At 58.8% G+C, this 15,784-nt stretch overlaps 1 long non-coding RNA gene across 2 annotated transcripts; it reads left to right on the top strand.

Moving 5' to 3' along the window:
- Positions 1–342: 342 nt before the first annotated feature.
- On the top strand, positions 343–14,941 carry LOC309854721. Of its 2 annotated transcripts, XR_014306385.1 has the most exons (5): positions 343–1,621; positions 5,773–6,006; positions 6,497–6,715; positions 7,153–7,243; positions 14,204–14,941. It is a non-coding gene; the product is annotated as an uncharacterized lncRNA (long non-coding RNA). The 2 variants fall into 2 exon arrangements; XR_014306384.1 differs by lacking the exon at positions 5,773–6,006.
- The last annotated feature ends 843 nt before the right edge of the window (positions 14,942–15,784 follow it).

The raw sequence follows: 15,784 nt of genomic DNA, 5'->3' as shown, positions 1-15,784 counted from the left end.
CACAAGTAGGCAGAGAGGCAGGCGGAGATCACAAGTAGGCAGAGAGAGAGGAGGAAGCAGGCTCCCTGCTGAGCAGAGAGCCCGATGCGGGGCTCGATCCCAGGACCCTGGGATCATGACCTGAGCTGAAGGCAGAGGCTTAACCCACTGAGCCACCCAGGTGCCCCATCCTTTTTTTTTTTTTAATTATTATTATTTTTTTAAATATATAATGTATTATTTGCCCCAGGGGTACAGGTCTATGAATCGCCAGGTCTTTAACAGCCTTTTAAACATGTGCTGCTCCCCCCTTTCTGAAAAACCTAGAAGCACCCCCACCTCACCTTCAACAGGCCACCTCTGAAGGCAGAAGTGACCGTTTTCTTGGATTTCCGCTGCACTTCTTCCCTCTTCCCCACCACGCGCGTCCAGCCAGACTAGTGTTCCGCTGGGGCTGGTATCACGAAATGTCCCTTTCCACGAAAATCCCTTTTTCAAAGTGTGGGGTTTAAAATAAATGTGTTCACCGCAACAGGATACCCCTTCCCAGCTGCCGTCACGAAGACCGGAGACCGGGGCCAGCAAGGACACGAGGACCCCGGGGCATCGTGCTGGGAATCCAAGCCCCACGCAGGCACCACGGAGAATACGGCGCTTCCTTGAAACACGGTTAAAGAAAATCACCCGTAGGCTCCAGCAACCCCACTTCTGGGTGTTTATCCAAAGAGAGGGACGTCGCTCTGTCCAAGCGGCATCTGCCTCCCTGCCGTCACGGCGGCATCAATTCACAAGACACGGGAGCAGCCTGAGGGACCCCAGTGGGTCAACGGGTAAAGAAAATGTGGTGTCTACAGCCAGCCATAAAAAAAGAACCCAGTCCTGCCATTCGTGACAGTGCAGATGAACGGCGAGCGTCTTGCGCTCACTGAGATAGTCATCGGGAGCCGGACGGACACCATTGATCTCACTTCTCTGCAGAACCTTGAAAAGAAAAGAGACTGCGTAGACACGGGGATCCTGTTTGTGGTTGCTGGGTGAGACCACCCCGGCTCAGTGCAGGACGGGGGGATGGCTGTGGGGCCGTGGAGACCCGGACAGGCTGGAGGGGCCCCCGCTGACAGCAGAGGAGCCTGGCAACCTGCTTCTTGGTGGAACATCCTGGAAGCAGACATGGCTTCGAGACCCACGAGAGCTTGAGGGAGCTTCCCTGGCCAGCTCCGTGGGCCGGTTTGCAGGCGACAGGGGACACCTGCTCACATTCCACGAGCCACTGCAAGGCCCAGGACCCACAAGGTCACTGCAAGGCCCAGTGACCCACACCCGGGAGGAGAGGAGAACCGGGCATCTCGGGGAGAGGTGGGGGGCTAGCGATTTCCCTCACACCCTAGGGGACCCCCAGACCTGAGCAGCCTGATGCCGAGAAGGACAGATCCCAGTCCTGGGCTCCCAGGGCTGGGTGGGGGACCCAGGGACTGTCAAGACATGCAGAAGATGCTCTCCCTCCCCCTGTCCCTGGGGACACGGATAGAGCTAGGAGGAACCACAAGACGAGAGTCCTTGGAAGGGTTACCCCAAAAGGGAGTGCATTTGCCCCAGAAGAGGCTGGCAAGTGACGAGAGAAGGGTCTCTGCCATCAGGAGGGGTGAGTAGGAAACTGCCCGCTGTTGGCACGTCTGGGGGGGTGACCACAGTCCCGGTTAGCTCCAGCAGCCACGCCACTGCCCTGCCCTGCTCCGTTTTGCACGCAATGGCTCCTTTTCTCCTCCCGAGCTTATGAGGAGACCCCATGTCACTGAGGAGGAAGCTGAGGCCCAGAGAGGCTGGCGTAAGGATACCCACAGGGTCTCTCTCTCTCTCTCTCTGGCCACACCCCACTGCATGCGAGCTGTAATCCGCCACGTTGCACGGATGGGCAAGCCAAGGGCCAGAGAGGGTCGGTGACCAGCCTGAGGGCCCCTGAGTGGCTCAGGGCGGAGAAGGGGCCAGGACCCAGTCCTTCTGACTTCAGAGGCCAGGATCTCACCCTCTGGCCGCACGCCCTCACTGGCAAAGCCAGGAGGCTCAGCGCTGCTGCCTGCATAGCCCCAGCCCAAGGAATGGCCCAGGCCCCAGAGGGGGGGTGCGGTGGCCGTGATGGGCAGGACCTCACCCACTTCTTTGAAGGAAACCTCCAGGCAGCCTGTTCCTCGAAGGAAGGACCACACCCGGTGTTTACCTGCTGGGCACCCTTGCCAGGGGATCATGGCAGATCCTGCCACGTGTCCACTTCTGGGGAGGGAGGGAGTGGTCAGGTGGCCTGGTGCAGGGTTCCTGTGGGTCCTGGGCCTCTCCCTGGCACCCAGGCGGTGGGTGGAGCAGGAGGCGTGGACCCCAGGGCCCTGTTTCCCCCTCCCCGTCACACCAGGCAGGGCTCCTCCTGCCCTTCCGTGCCTCAGTGTTCCCATCTGGTTCGTGGGCATAGTCATACTTCCTTCCTGGAATTGTGCAAATCAAATGATGTCCAGTGTGGGGCTGGCAGGGCTGTTGCAAGGAGGCTGGGCTTTATCCTTGAGGGCTCTGGGTAGCCTTGTGGGGAGGGTGGTTAGGGGGATAAGCTCAAAAGAAAGAAAAGGAAATCCCAGGACCCAACAAGAAAGAAGGAACTCAAGGTAAACGAGACACGTGGGAAGGTGGGCTCTCTTTCTGCCCATCTGACGCCCGGGGATCTGGCCGTGGAACAGAAAGGTGCAAGGGAGGGCAGAAAAGGGACCGGGATGAGAGCAGGACCCCAGAGAGCTCCCCCTCCGTGAAAGAGGGCTTCACTTTGCTCACTGGGGCTGGGAGCGTGGCCACACGCAAGGGAGGGAAAGGAGTCTCCCGTGAGAAACTGAAAGTCCATGACAGGAATGGCAGGGGTGGGGTGGGGTGGGGCAGGGCGGGTGCGCGGGGGGCGGGCAGTCTGGGGTCTGTCTGGATCGGCTCCACGCCACTGCGCTGCCATCTCAAGCCATCTCAAGCCAAGGCAGCTGTGGTAGGAAGACCCATCTCCGGCTTGCGATGCCCTCGGAGCAGCAGCCAAAGTGACCTGGGCAGGACCCAGGGGGGAAACTCCCCATCCGGAGAGGAGCTCACAGAGATTCTCCGAAATCACCGGAGAAATCCTACCTTGCAGGACCCCCACAACCTCTGCCTTCCTGGGGTCTCTATTAGAGCATCCAGCCCTCTGCCATCCACCATGGGCTGTCAGTCTGAAAGGGGTTCCTGCTGACCACCCCCTTCCTTGTCTGCTCCCTACCCCCAAACTCTGGGAAACCCGCCCTTCTCCCAAACGCCTCGTGGGAATGTGGGTTTGTGCGGAGGCACTGACAGAGGGGCTGAGTTTTTCCACCCGGGTCCGGGGGATGAGGAGACCGTGGGAACCCTGGACGTCTCAGAAGTTCTCCAAGAGCGGGAGGGAAGGTGCTGGCCTTCCTGGGGGGTTGAGGGTGGTGAGCACAGGTCCAGGGGGTCTTACATAGCCTCCAGGGACGGTTGGCCTTCATGAGGCCAGTCTCTAAGAGCTGAGCACGAAGAAGCCTGTGATGGGCCCAGGGACACGGTGGCCAACCAGGTCCCTGCCTCTGGGGCAAAGCTGATCTAGACACGCCTTACCTTTCCAGAGGAGGGGTCGCCCGTCCAGAGGCGGGGAGGGGAGGGCATGGCTCAAGAAGGACAGCAGGCCACAACAGCCCTCCTCCTGGGCCCTGGGAGGATTACAGGCAGCCGCCGGAGCGTGGCCCACAGAAGGGTTACTGGGCTCATTACTAATGAATGAATGGCCGGCCCAGCTGATGACTCGCCTGAATGAGCCACCGTGATTGATCTAACTCCGTGAATGGACGGATGAGAAAAATGAGTCTGTGAATGAAAGGCGCAGTCCCTGCCTCCCCAGCCCCTGCAGAGGAAGGGGCCTGGCCCCCCGGGGGAGGGGAGGAGAGGCCAGCCCTGAGTCAGAAGGAGGTCAGAGGCCGGGCGATGAGTCGCCAGGGCGCATGGCACACGCTGTGACTCCACGCTTAATCACTCCCACCACGGATAACACACCAAGGGCCTGAGCAGGGTTCCCCTGAGTCACTGGCCATGAAGGCGGCCTCGGGTGCCCCTCCTACCCCTTCCTGGGCCTTGCAGACAATGAATCAGGGCTTTTCGGGGGAACTGTGTATCAACCATTCAGCAAGGAGTGTCCAGCCCCGAGAGGGAGCCCTTGGGCCCCGGGGCCCATGGCTGCTGGGGAGTTTGGAGATCCCGGGGAGGCGGGGCAGGGGCGGTCCTCCTGCACCCCCCAACTCTGGCTGAGCTTCCGGGGGGCTGAGACCCCACCTCGCAGCCAGCCCTAGCACTGCAGTAAATAATAGCAGTGACCGTGAACATTTGTGGAATCGGGCCCCACGCCCGGGGGGGGGGTGGCTAGACTAGACTCCTCCTCTAGTCTTCTTGCACCTACCAGGAGGCGGGTGGAGGATGGCCTACTGCCCACGACCTTGTCCACCTTCTGTCTGGGTCCCACCTGCACAACTGACCATCACCAGCGCCACTGCCTCTGATAGTCTCACTGGCGGCATTTTGCAAGAAACAGTCTCAGAGCAGCTGAGCAGCTGGGAAAGGGGCTTGTGGAGTGGGCAGCCTTGGGTCCCCGGGCTGGGAGATCTTCAGGGAGCGCTTGCATGAGAGAGGCAGAAATAAGGGGGCATGTGGCAAAGACTCTGGGCCAGAGGCACGAGGCTGCCTCCAGCCATCCCCGCAGGGGAATTTGGGCTGGGGATGTGAGCCGTTGGAGGCTGAGGCTGGGGCTTTCTTGCCCTCTTGCTGGGCTCCCCCTCCGGAGTGGGGAGATTGTACCTCCATCCATCTGCCCACCCATCTGGGGACCCTTCGGTCCCCAGCAGTGACTCTCGCCAGAGGGTCTGCAGAGCCTCATGGGGCGCAAATTGCCCATGAAAAGGGGAGGGAGAGGACAGCACCAAAACAAAGGAAGGGGTCCGTGGAGGTGGGCTGGCGCTCAGGCCAACCTGAGTGGGGTTTTCTCCGCCAAGGATGACTTTCTAGGATGCTGGGACTCGTGGGGCAGAGGCACACATGTCATCACCCTGTGGGTGGACCAGTCCCAGTCGGTTCTGGGAATCGGGAGACCAGCCAGCCTCTAGGAGGTTCAGCCGTTCTTTGGAAGGGGTGGGGAGGGGGAAGAGGCAGCTGGGAGCAGTTTCTCCCTCTGGGTCTTCCTCGCTGTAGTCACAAGCGAACCCTTTACCACCACCACCACCCCCAGATGGTGAATTCAGGGCTGGCTCAAGTCACACCACCAGCATCACCCCTGAGCCCCACCCCCCGCCGCCCAGACACCATGGATGGGACATCTCTTGTCCATCTGTGGGGCACTGGCTCAATGAAGTACCTGGCACGCAAGTTGTCCAGGATATGTCACTACAAGAAGCTGCGCTTTCCTCATCTTCCAGGAAGCCGAGCATAACCAGAGAGGTGGAGTAACTTGCTTAGAGTCACACAGCTCTAGGAAGTGGAGTCAGGATCAGCTCTCAGAACGGGTTCTGGGCTCTGATTCTTTTGCCCACTCACACCTCAGCTGCCGCAGGAAAGGTTTGCTGGGATTACAGACTCGCTTAAGTTCGTTACAGTCCATCCCTACCCTGGACCGTCCCCAGCCATGGAAATGGTGATTGGGAATATCTCTTCCTTTGGGAAAACGTCATTGGTGTATACTTAATGGGGAAAAGCAAGCTGCAAGAGTTGGAGGACGACAACCTACTTTTGTTCGTTTAGGAAGAGTTTTCCTAGAACGATGGCCAGAGGAGGGGATGTTCCAGTCTAGTTGCAGAAACCCCGGTGGACAGAGGGCAGGGTCCCATGGGGAAGGATGGGGCCCAGCCCTCCAGGCGTGGTGCCATCAAGCTGTCCTGCCTTCTCTCTGATGGTGGCTGCCATGTCGTGGGAAAGGAGTGTCCCCACTGATGAGGATCTGAAGACCCCAGGGCCAAGGGCAGAGAGGAGCAGTGGGTAGGTGAGGAGGCTTGGGGCCCTGTGGGGTGGGAGGGAGGAAGGCAGAGTAGGTGCCCGGAATGATTCCTCTGCCTGGCATGCCTCCCTTGCCACCCTCGTGGTCAAACCTGTCAGTCCTCAAGACCAGCTCAGACATCCCCTCCTCCAGGAAGCCTCCTAGATTTCCTAGCCAGCCAGGCATTTTCCTTCCTCGGGACTTCTCCAGATTCCTTGTATAAGACTTGGGGCTTCCAAACTCCTCTCTTCAACTCTGATCTCTTTGAGGGCTCCCAACCCAGCCATCAGGGTATGGGGGGGGCCCATTTTGGTAACGCTAGCCCCTCCCACGGGGACTGCTGCAAAGTGGAGCTCACCACCCTCTTGCTGGGGTCCCTGACCACCTCGAATTGCACTTCTCTCCCCACCAGGGCCTTGAGTGTCATATCTGATGGGGTCCTTACCACGCCTAGTTTGGGGGACAGTAGCACTGTGTATCCCTTCTCTACAGCCGTGGAAACCGAGCCTCAGGGAAGCTCAGGGGCTTGCTAGGCGGCGACACAGCCAACGAGTGCCAGAGCCGGAATCCAAGCCCGCTTCAGGCTGTGTCTGCAGATCGTCTCAGAGTCTGCCCACCTCCCTCTACCGTGCTTCATCATATGTGAAAATCTGATTTCTCTTTCAACGGCTGCCACAGAGAGGCCCAGGGCATGGCCACCGACAGGCAGAGGTGAGTCCTGGAATTCCAGTAACCCAGCTTTCCTGGGATGCCTCCCCATGCCGGCTCTCCTTCCCGCTGATGGTGCATCCCTGTTGCGGTGGGGGAAGACTGAGGCCCAGGAGGCCCCACGGCTCCCAGCCCACCTGGCTCCGACGACGCCAAGCCCTGGCTGGCTCCCCACACCCCTGGTTTCTGAGCCCGGCTGAGCCCATGAAGGTCTGTGCCTTGCCTGGAGCCTCCCGGAGGGCATCTGAGAAATAGGCTTCCAGCTCAAAGTCCGGCCAACTTTCCGGAAAGGAGCAGGGGAAGGGGGGAAGGAACACAGAGGGGACCAGGTGGCCGACAGGCACGCTTCCTGCAAGAGGAAAGTCGACCCATCGCTTCTGGGAACTGGGATGGCTCCGTGATAGCACGGTGCCCTTTGACACCACCCCCCCCCCACCCAGGGGAGCACCCAGCTGGAGCTGTTGACAGCACCTTCCTCCTTCCCAGGGAAACACAGCTGGACCGCTTGGAGTCTCCACGTCTGACACCCAGGTGTGCCTCTCCAGCCACCTGTCTGGCTGCCACCCAGGGCGCCCAGCTGAGGGCTGCGGGGGGGGGGGGGCGGTGGGGGGGTGCCTGCCGCCCAGGCTGGGTCATTGGAGCTGAGCCGGGAGCTGACTGGCGGGGCCCAGCCCGGCTGCTGAGTCCTGCTTCCTGTTCCCGCCGCTATGCAAATGCAGGGGTGGGGGGATCTGGGCCTCTCCTGGGGCAGGCTTCCCGGAATGATGGCATCGATTGTCCTGAGAAACCTGGCCCTGGGGGGGGGGGGGACCTCTGTAAGAGGAGAAGGCTGTAAATAGCTGAGATCCCTTTTCCTCCTGGGGCAGCCCTGGACATGGGAGCCTGCGTGTGAGGCCGATGGGGGCAGCCGTACCTGCACTGGCCTGGTGGGTGGGGAGCGGGAAACAGGTGGCCTCGCTGGCTCTCCTTCCAGGGCCCAGAGCCCGCCATGCCCCGTCCCCTCTATTTACACACAAAGAAACTGAGGACACCAGACCTGCCGGGACCTGCCTGGGTGTCGCCTCTCTCCCACTCACCAGGCCTCACCCCAGCAGCGGCGGCACATTTCTGCTCGCCATTATTTCTCTTCCAGCCCCCACGGCCTTGGCGGCCTCGGGTCCCAGCCCGAGCCTGGCTGCCTGGTCTCCCACCCCAGGCCCTGCTGTGCAAGGAAGGGGTCCTTCTTAAGCGTACAACGGACCGTGTCACTCCACTGCCCAGACATCAAGCCTCCCTCGGATCTGGGCGCCACAGACTGGTGCATCGTCAGACCCCCACCCCAGCCCCCGTGTGGCCTCCTCTCTCTGCACCCCTGCCTCACACATACCCCAAGTAATGCCACAACTCTTCTTCGGGGCTTGCTCCTGCGCCTCAAGGGCTTAGCTCAAGCTGCTGTCTTTTCCTGGGATGGCATTTTCTCTGCGTAGCATTGCCACCTCCAGGAAGCCTTCCTGGATGCCCTCAGGAGGACCAGGGCCTCCTGTGGGCCCCCACCTTCTGCATGTCCCCCTGTCGTGACACAGAGAGCTTCCACTGTCCCTTTAGCGTCCATCTGCTTCCCTGGTCCGGGGCCTCCTTGAGGAACCAGCTCTCAGAAGAAGCCAGGATGGGGCAAAGCAGATGGACATTTCACGTGTACTTAGGACATCGGCCTATGGGGTGGATGAAGGATGGCCTCTTCCCACCCCACCACCCCACACCCTTCCTGGGAACACGCAGAACCCTCTTCTTGGGTCTGCTTCGAAGGACCTGACCATGAGGACAGTTGGTGATCAGACTGGGAAGGCCAAGAAGAAAGGAGAGGCTGAGTCCAGGCTTTGGCTCCTGCGGCTGTCCGGAGACCGGGTGCGCAGGACTGAGGTCAATGAACGGGGGCAGGTGATACGAGACAAGTTGCTATGTCGCCCATGGCACCCTGGGCAAGTCGCCCTCCAGAATAAATGGGCCTGCATCCCAGCAAGGCCCCCCTTCCCAGCCAGGGGCTGACCAGCCTTTTCCTGGCCCCAGTTGGATGCACGGAGGCCTGGACATCTGCACTGAGGGGCCAGAAGGGGGCCTTTCTGGAAAGTGCCTCCCGGGGGACAAGGCTGGTCCCAGAAGTCATGACTCATGAGGGAAGCAACCCAATCAAGCAGCTCTCCCCCATCCAAGGCAAGGGGTGCCTCCCAGGCGCTTGCCCCCGAGGGGCGCAGCCTCTTGTCGTCCTCAGAGTTGGGATGGGCATGGTGACCCCTCCTCCCATCTCTGCCTTGACCTCAGGCCGCCCGTGAACCCCACGGGGCCCAGGGGCCGTGGCCACTGGGCGGATAGGGGGCCGAGCTCTGGACTTGGCAAAGTCATACTGTGATACAGAGCTCCGGCGTAGCCTCTTGACACCTTTCTGCTCTGCGAGGCCAATGCCCAGATTTCCCACGTGGGAATTCCCCAGGTCTCTCTCCCTCTTCCCCCCACACCCCATGGAGTCATCACAGTGTGCGGGTACCCGTCATCCAAACTCTCTTCCCAGCACCAGCGTGGGAGAGAGCCAAGCTCTGGGCAGACGGCGGCTCAGCCCTGGGGCTTTTCAGCCCCTGCATGTACCCCTCACCCCTCCCATGCCTCCGAGGGATGCTCCGTGGTCCATGGGCCCTGCCTTGCCTCTCCTGGCTGTGAGTCCTGGGGCAAGGCCAGGACACAGCCCTTGGCATACCTCGGGGTCCTGGGTGGGGCTCCTCTGTGGCTCCCCCCCTTGCCTTTCCCATTCATAAACCCCTGTTTGTGTGCTTCCAAGATGGCGCCCTCCTGTGGCAGAGGGCCTTTGCTTATCACACAGCTGCTCCAACGTCCTTACAACATGGCAACCGGCTCCCCCCCGCCCAGGATGAGGGAGCCAAAAGGGGAGCAAGGTAGAAGCCACAGTAGCTTTTATGAGCGAACCTCAGAAGACACACATTCCCGCTGTATCCTTTTAGTGACACAGATCCACCCTACTTAGTGTGGGAGAGGACCAACCACACCAGGGCACGGGTACTAGGAGGTAAGAATTAAAAGTGTCCCCTGGAGGACGCCTACCACATGTACCATCCTACACCTTGCTTTTTTTTTTTTTTTTTTTTTCACTGAACAAATCTCCAGAATAGGTGCATGTTAATGCACTAGAGTGACTTGATTTCTTTTAACTGCACAGTATTCCTTGTCGGGGCACCGCAATGCATTTACCCAGTCCCCCCCCACTGGGTCCTCTATCCGGGTTATTCTTAATCTTTTGCTCTTACAGTTGGAGCTAGAGTGACCGCCTTCGTACAGGAATGATCTCCTGCCTACATGGAGGGTTAATACTCAGAACGGGATGGTTACGTCAAAGGATGGGGTCATTTGCAAACATAGGTGTAAAGTCTTTGCTACTTCCTGGATTGAGGTATGAGGCCCATTTGTCTTCCCCTTGAACTGGAGTGGACTCTTGTTTTTTGTTTGTTTGTTTGTTGAGAGAGAGAGAGAGAATCTTAAGCAGGCTCCATGCCCAGCGCAGAGCCCAATCTCATGACCCTGAGACCATGACTTGAGCCAAAATGAAGAGTCAGATGCTTTACCGACTGAGCTGCCCCGATGCCCCTGGAGTGAACTCTCAAAGACTTCAGCAGAGAGATCGCCACGGAAGGGATGGTATGTGACATCTGAGACTACATCACGGAAGGTCACACAACTCCCACCTTGTCTGCTGCAACTCTGCCCTTGGTGCCTTGAACGGCAGGGGGAGGCTGCCGTGATGTGGCAAAACCCAAGACGTGAAGACCTTGTGTATCTGCCCATTGGTCAACAGCCCCAGTGACATCCGGCTTTTGAGTCCTGCCAGCAAAGGTGCCAGTCACCTGAGCAAAGAAGTCTCCAGACATTCTGAGTTACTTCCCGGAGGCCTCGGACTTCACGGACTACACACCTGGAATTAAAGGTGGGGGCGTGGCTTACCTGTACCAGACACATAACACACACGTCAGCTCATTTCACCCGCTCAACGACCCCTCGGGGCCGGTGTTGTCATCTCCCTGTTTTAGAGATCAGGAGACCAAAGCTCAGAGAGGTTCAGCAACTTGCCCAAGACCTCACAGGCAGTGACTGGGGAACTGAGATGCTCATTTGGGTCTCCCTGACTCCAGAGGCCCCCCTCCCGCCAGGCACAGAGCGGTCGGCAGAAGGAGGGCGCCGGGCACCTTCCAGAACGTGCCGTATGGAATTTCAGCCATACGGAATTTCTAGATCGAAGGGACACACCGCGTTAAATCAAAAGGCCCATGCCCTGGGACCGCTGGGAACTATCTTTGGCAAAACACACTTGAACATGATGCGTTCACTTTCCCTGCCAATGTAGTTTAGGCAGAAAGGGAAACGTCAGCTCTCTCCTCTTGCCAGGAATTCTGTCCACTGAGAATCTTGACTGGCCGGAGGTTCTCATCAGCCATTCATGACGCCTGCTGACCAGCAAATTAACGAAGGCATTGCTTCCTTCAGCAGGAGGAAAACTTCTTGCAAAGGAAAATCCAGTCAAAGCAGTTTGCGGGAGAGCACGTGGGCCCTCCCCCCTGCTGGCGGTGGGTGGAATTGCAGCTCAGCTCTACTAGACAAAGGGGACCTGGAGAGAGGGTCCCGCACCAGGGCCATTGCAGGAGCGGGAGGCATGCTTGGAAGGACAGCTCCGGTCAGAGGCAGCGCCACGTCTTGGCTAAGCCTGCAGTCTCCAGGGTTCGATGACCTGAGTTCAAATCCCTGCCCCGCCACGTCTTGGCTAAGCCTGCAGCCTCTGGGGTCCGAGACCTGAGTTTAAATCCTTGCCCCGCCACAGGTCGGTTAGGGAAACAGAAACCACAGCTAGTATTTCAAACAAAGGAAAATGGTCGTATGATTGATGGGGCCACTAGAGGTTAGCACCCCTTTTTGTCAAGGGGAAGAGGAGGAGATGGTGCCCAGGAACCCAGGAGGTGGTGCCCCCTGTGGAAGCAGGAATAGCAGTCGAACTTTTATCTATTTCTTTAAAGATTGTATTTATTTACTTATTTTAGAGAGAGAGAGAGAGCACGAGCAGGGGGAGGAGCAGAGGGAGAGGGAGAAGAGAATCCCTAGTGGACTCCAGGCAGAGCACAGAGCCCAGCGCGGGGCTTGATCTCCGGACCCTGAGATCCTGACCTGAGCCGAAACCGAGAGTCAGACGCTCAGCTGACTTAGCCACCCAGACGCCCCAGCAGTGGGACTTTTAAAAGAAGGGACTTTCCGGGATGCCTGGGTGGCTCAGTGGGTGAAGTGTCTGCCTTCCTTCGGCTCGCGGGTCATGATCCCACACTCCCGGGATCGAGCTCCGTGTTAGGCTCCTTCCTCAACTCTCTGCTCCTTCTCCCACTGCCCCTGCTTGGGTGCGCTCTCCCTCTCTCTCTCTCTCTGCCAAATAAATAAAATATTATTTTCTTTTAAATAAAAGAAGGGACTTTCCCACAGGAGCTGGTGCCACAGAGGAGTCCCCACTGTGGCCCAAGGCGCCCCCCAACACGGACAGAGGGAGGAATGCCCTGCTTCTCCCTTCCTGCCCGCCACTGACAGGATGGCCCCCACGGGCCAGCAGCCCGTGGCCCAGCCAGCCTCGGAAACGTGGCTCCTGTCCAACCGCACAGAAGTGAGCAGGGCGTGGGTCTGAGAGCAAACGAGCAGACCCATGCCCTCCTCCACGCCTGGCACCTCCATTCCCTAAATGACACCCCGAGACTGCTCTGGGCCTCAGTTTCCTCCTCCTTAAGACAGGGATAACATCCTCCTTCATGGACCCTCTGAGAGGGTCTCGAGAATGAAGCCAGGGCCGAGCTCGGGGCATGGAGCTGGGCACCAGAGAGGTAGGCACTGAGGGACCAGGGTGGGGGGCCCCCTCAGCCAAATGCTCGGCCCCACTGGAAGGTGCCAGTGCTGTCCGTGGGGATTGCAGCCAAGCACCCACATCAGATGTGAGGATGGGGGGCAGGGGGTCGGCTTGGCAGCCACGGCCCTTTACCGACCCCCTGCCTTTCGGCGGGGTGTCTCAGACGAGGCTCTGCTTTCTGAAGCCTGCCTGCGTGCGTGTGTGCATGTGGTGCTTGTGCGTGTGTGAGTGTGTGTAAGTCTGAGCACCTCCGGTGTGTGGAGATGTGTGCTGGGGCGAGTGGGGTGCTGCCGGGTGAGGGTCTGGTGCTCTATCCTCTATCCTGAAATCAAGCTTGATGAGCCTTTCAAGAAACCCCCCAAAACCCTGGCCCCCTGGGCCCTCACCTCAGGGCAGGGTAGGGAGGCCCCAGGCTTGGAGGCGGGGGTGCCGGGGGCTGAGGCTCTTCTCCTTGAGACCAAGCTGCCTCTTGCCGGTTCTGTGATCTCGGCAGCCCACAGACCCTCTTCTGTGCCTCAGTTTCCCCCTCTGTAAGATGGGGATAAGAACCGGAACTCACAGGACAGTGGTCAGGATTCCGGGCATTGGCGCTGAGAAAGTGCTCGGCCCAGGGCCTGGGCTGTGGGAACTGCTCGAAGGTGTCAGCTGCTCCTGCCATTAGGTTTAAAGCTGAAATCAAGAGTCAGATGCTTAACCCACTGCTCCCCCCGAGGTGCCCCCCAATTCACCGTTTTACAGTGAGCTGATTAGTGGAACGTAGCACATTCACAGTCATACAGTCCTCACCTCTACTAGTTCTAGAACATTTTTATCTCCCCCAAATAAAATCCCGTGCCCGTTAGCAGTCAGCCCCCATTCTCTGCACCCCCAGGCCCCCTGCAACCACCACCCCCCCCGCTCTCTGTGTCTATGACTTTGCCCCTTCCGGACGCTGCCAACGAATGGAATCGTACAGTCTTCCATGTCTGACTTCTTTCCCTTAGCATGACCATTTCCACGTCCCTCTGTGTAGTAGCATGAGAATTTTGTTCCTGTGAGTCCCACAATCAATCCGATAATACTTTTGGAAAATGAGGGGCGGCTGGGTGGCTCAGTGAGTTAAGCCTCTGCCTCGGCTCAGGTCATGATCTCAGGGTCCCGGGATCGAGCCCCACATCGGGCTCTCTGCTCAGCAAGGAGCCTGCTTCCCCCTCTCTCTCTGCCTGCCTCTCTGCCTACTTGTGATCTCTGCCTGTCAAATAAATAAATAAGATCTTTTAAAAAAGAAAATGATTTTTACAAGTATCGGTGGCAGTGGGAGCACTTGGGTGGCTCCGTCGGTTGAGTGACCGACTCTTGGTTTCAGCCCAGGTCAGGGTCTCGGGGTCACGGGATCCAGCCCGGTGTCAGGCTCCCGTGCTCAGCGTGGGAGTCAGCTGGCGCTTCCCCTTCCCCCCCGTCCCTCCCCACAAATACATAAATAGATCTTTAAAAAAAATAAAATGGTGAATTTTATGTTATGTGTCTTTACTACAGCATTTTAAGATAATTGATGGTGTAACAATCCTGCCTGTGGCCCTGTTTTCTTCATTTTGCAGGTGAGAAAGCTGAGGGCCAGAGAGGTGAGCAGCCCGTCCAAGGTCGCACAGCCCTCCTAGACCTTGGCTGTGAGCCATCGCCCGCCACGGTTGCAGGAAGCGTTCCTGGAAAGCAAGCCGGCCCTGGGTTCCTTGTAGAGATCAGAGGAGCCACAAGATCCCCAGGCCAGGGCAGAGGTCCCCACCCTGGACGCTGGTGACACTTCCCCTGGGAGGGCGGGGCTGGGACATGAAGATCTCAGCCCTGAACACCGAGTTCTCCCGCTACAGGGTTCTCAGTAGACTGGGGACAGCCTGTCCTGACTGGCTTCCTGTCACCTCCCCCACCCTCCCCGCCATCTCCTGGCCTGTCTCTGGGGCTCCCAGCAGAGGAGAGGAGGGGGGATCTTGGGGGCGCTCCTGAGCTAAAAGGCCGTCATAGCTTACAAGATGCCGCCCCTCTTGGCTCTTCACGGAAGGAATTTTTTTTTTCCCCCCAGTTAATCCAAGCGATGCATGGCAATGTGATAGAACATCAAATATGGGGGCGACTCGGGGGGCACAGTCGGTTGAGCGTCTGACTCTTAATTTCTGCTCAGGTTATGGTCTCAGGGTCCTGGGATGGAGCCCCACATCGGGCTCCACGCTCACTGGGGAGTCTGCTTGAGGACTCTCTCCCTCCCTCTCCAGCTGCCCTCCCTACGCTCTCTCTCACTCTCTCTCTCTCATATAAATAAATCTTTTTAAAAAGGCATAAAATACAGAGAAACTGAATATCCCATGCCTGGAAATACACAGGTAACACGTCCTTTCCCCTCCTCCCCCCCACCCAACTCTTTCTTCCTTCCTTCCTTCTTCCCACCAACATTTATTGAGCACCAGCTGTATGCCAGGCATTGGAAACATATCAGGGAACAAAACCAAGTCTCTGCTGTTGCTCTGTTGCCGTCGTGGAGGGACTTTCCGTGCCTGCGAGACCGTAGATGTCCCTGAGGCAGAAGGCAAGCAAGGGTGTTTGTCGAACACTTTCTCCGAGCTGTTCCGTGTGCTCTCCATGTACTCACTCAGCTCAGCCTCAGCACAGCCCCCTGAAGTGTTTACGACACCAAGGCCCAGAGAGGGCCGGTGACTTGCCCAAGGTCACACAGCAGCCAGGGGCAGAGGCGGGAGTGAGCCCGGGCTCCCTCTCCAGGGACACGGCAGCCCGTGATGAGGACGGTAGGACACAGGTTTCTCTCCGTGGCCCGGGCCCTTGTTTCACAGGCTGCCGCATCGGGCTGCGTCAGCCAGCAAACCCTCTAAGCTCCCCGCAGCAGAAGCCCGCAAAGCCAGTGGTGACGTCCCCGCCTCCCGCAGACGGCCCCTTCACCCCACCTCCATTCCCACAGCTTGGGGCACCACCCAGGCCCATCCCGCCAGGTAGACACCCGACCCGCCCCAGGCTCCCTGGGCCCAGGGTCACCTCCCCAGGGAGTGGGCGCCACTCCCAGCCCGAGACCCAGCCTGGTTTCTCTTTCTGGCGGCATCTGCCGTCCCCGCTTCTGTCACCCACAACTATTCTGGGCCTCTGGCCCCTTTCACTTTCTGCTCTGCCTCTTCCTG

Source organism: Mustela nivalis (assembly GCF_964662115.1).
Source record: "Mustela nivalis genome assembly, chromosome: 19".
Taxonomy (NCBI): Eukaryota; Metazoa; Chordata; class Mammalia; order Carnivora; family Mustelidae; genus Mustela; species Mustela nivalis.
The sequence above is the reverse complement of the archived record's forward strand: the minus strand, read 5'-3'. Positions and strand labels throughout refer to the sequence as shown.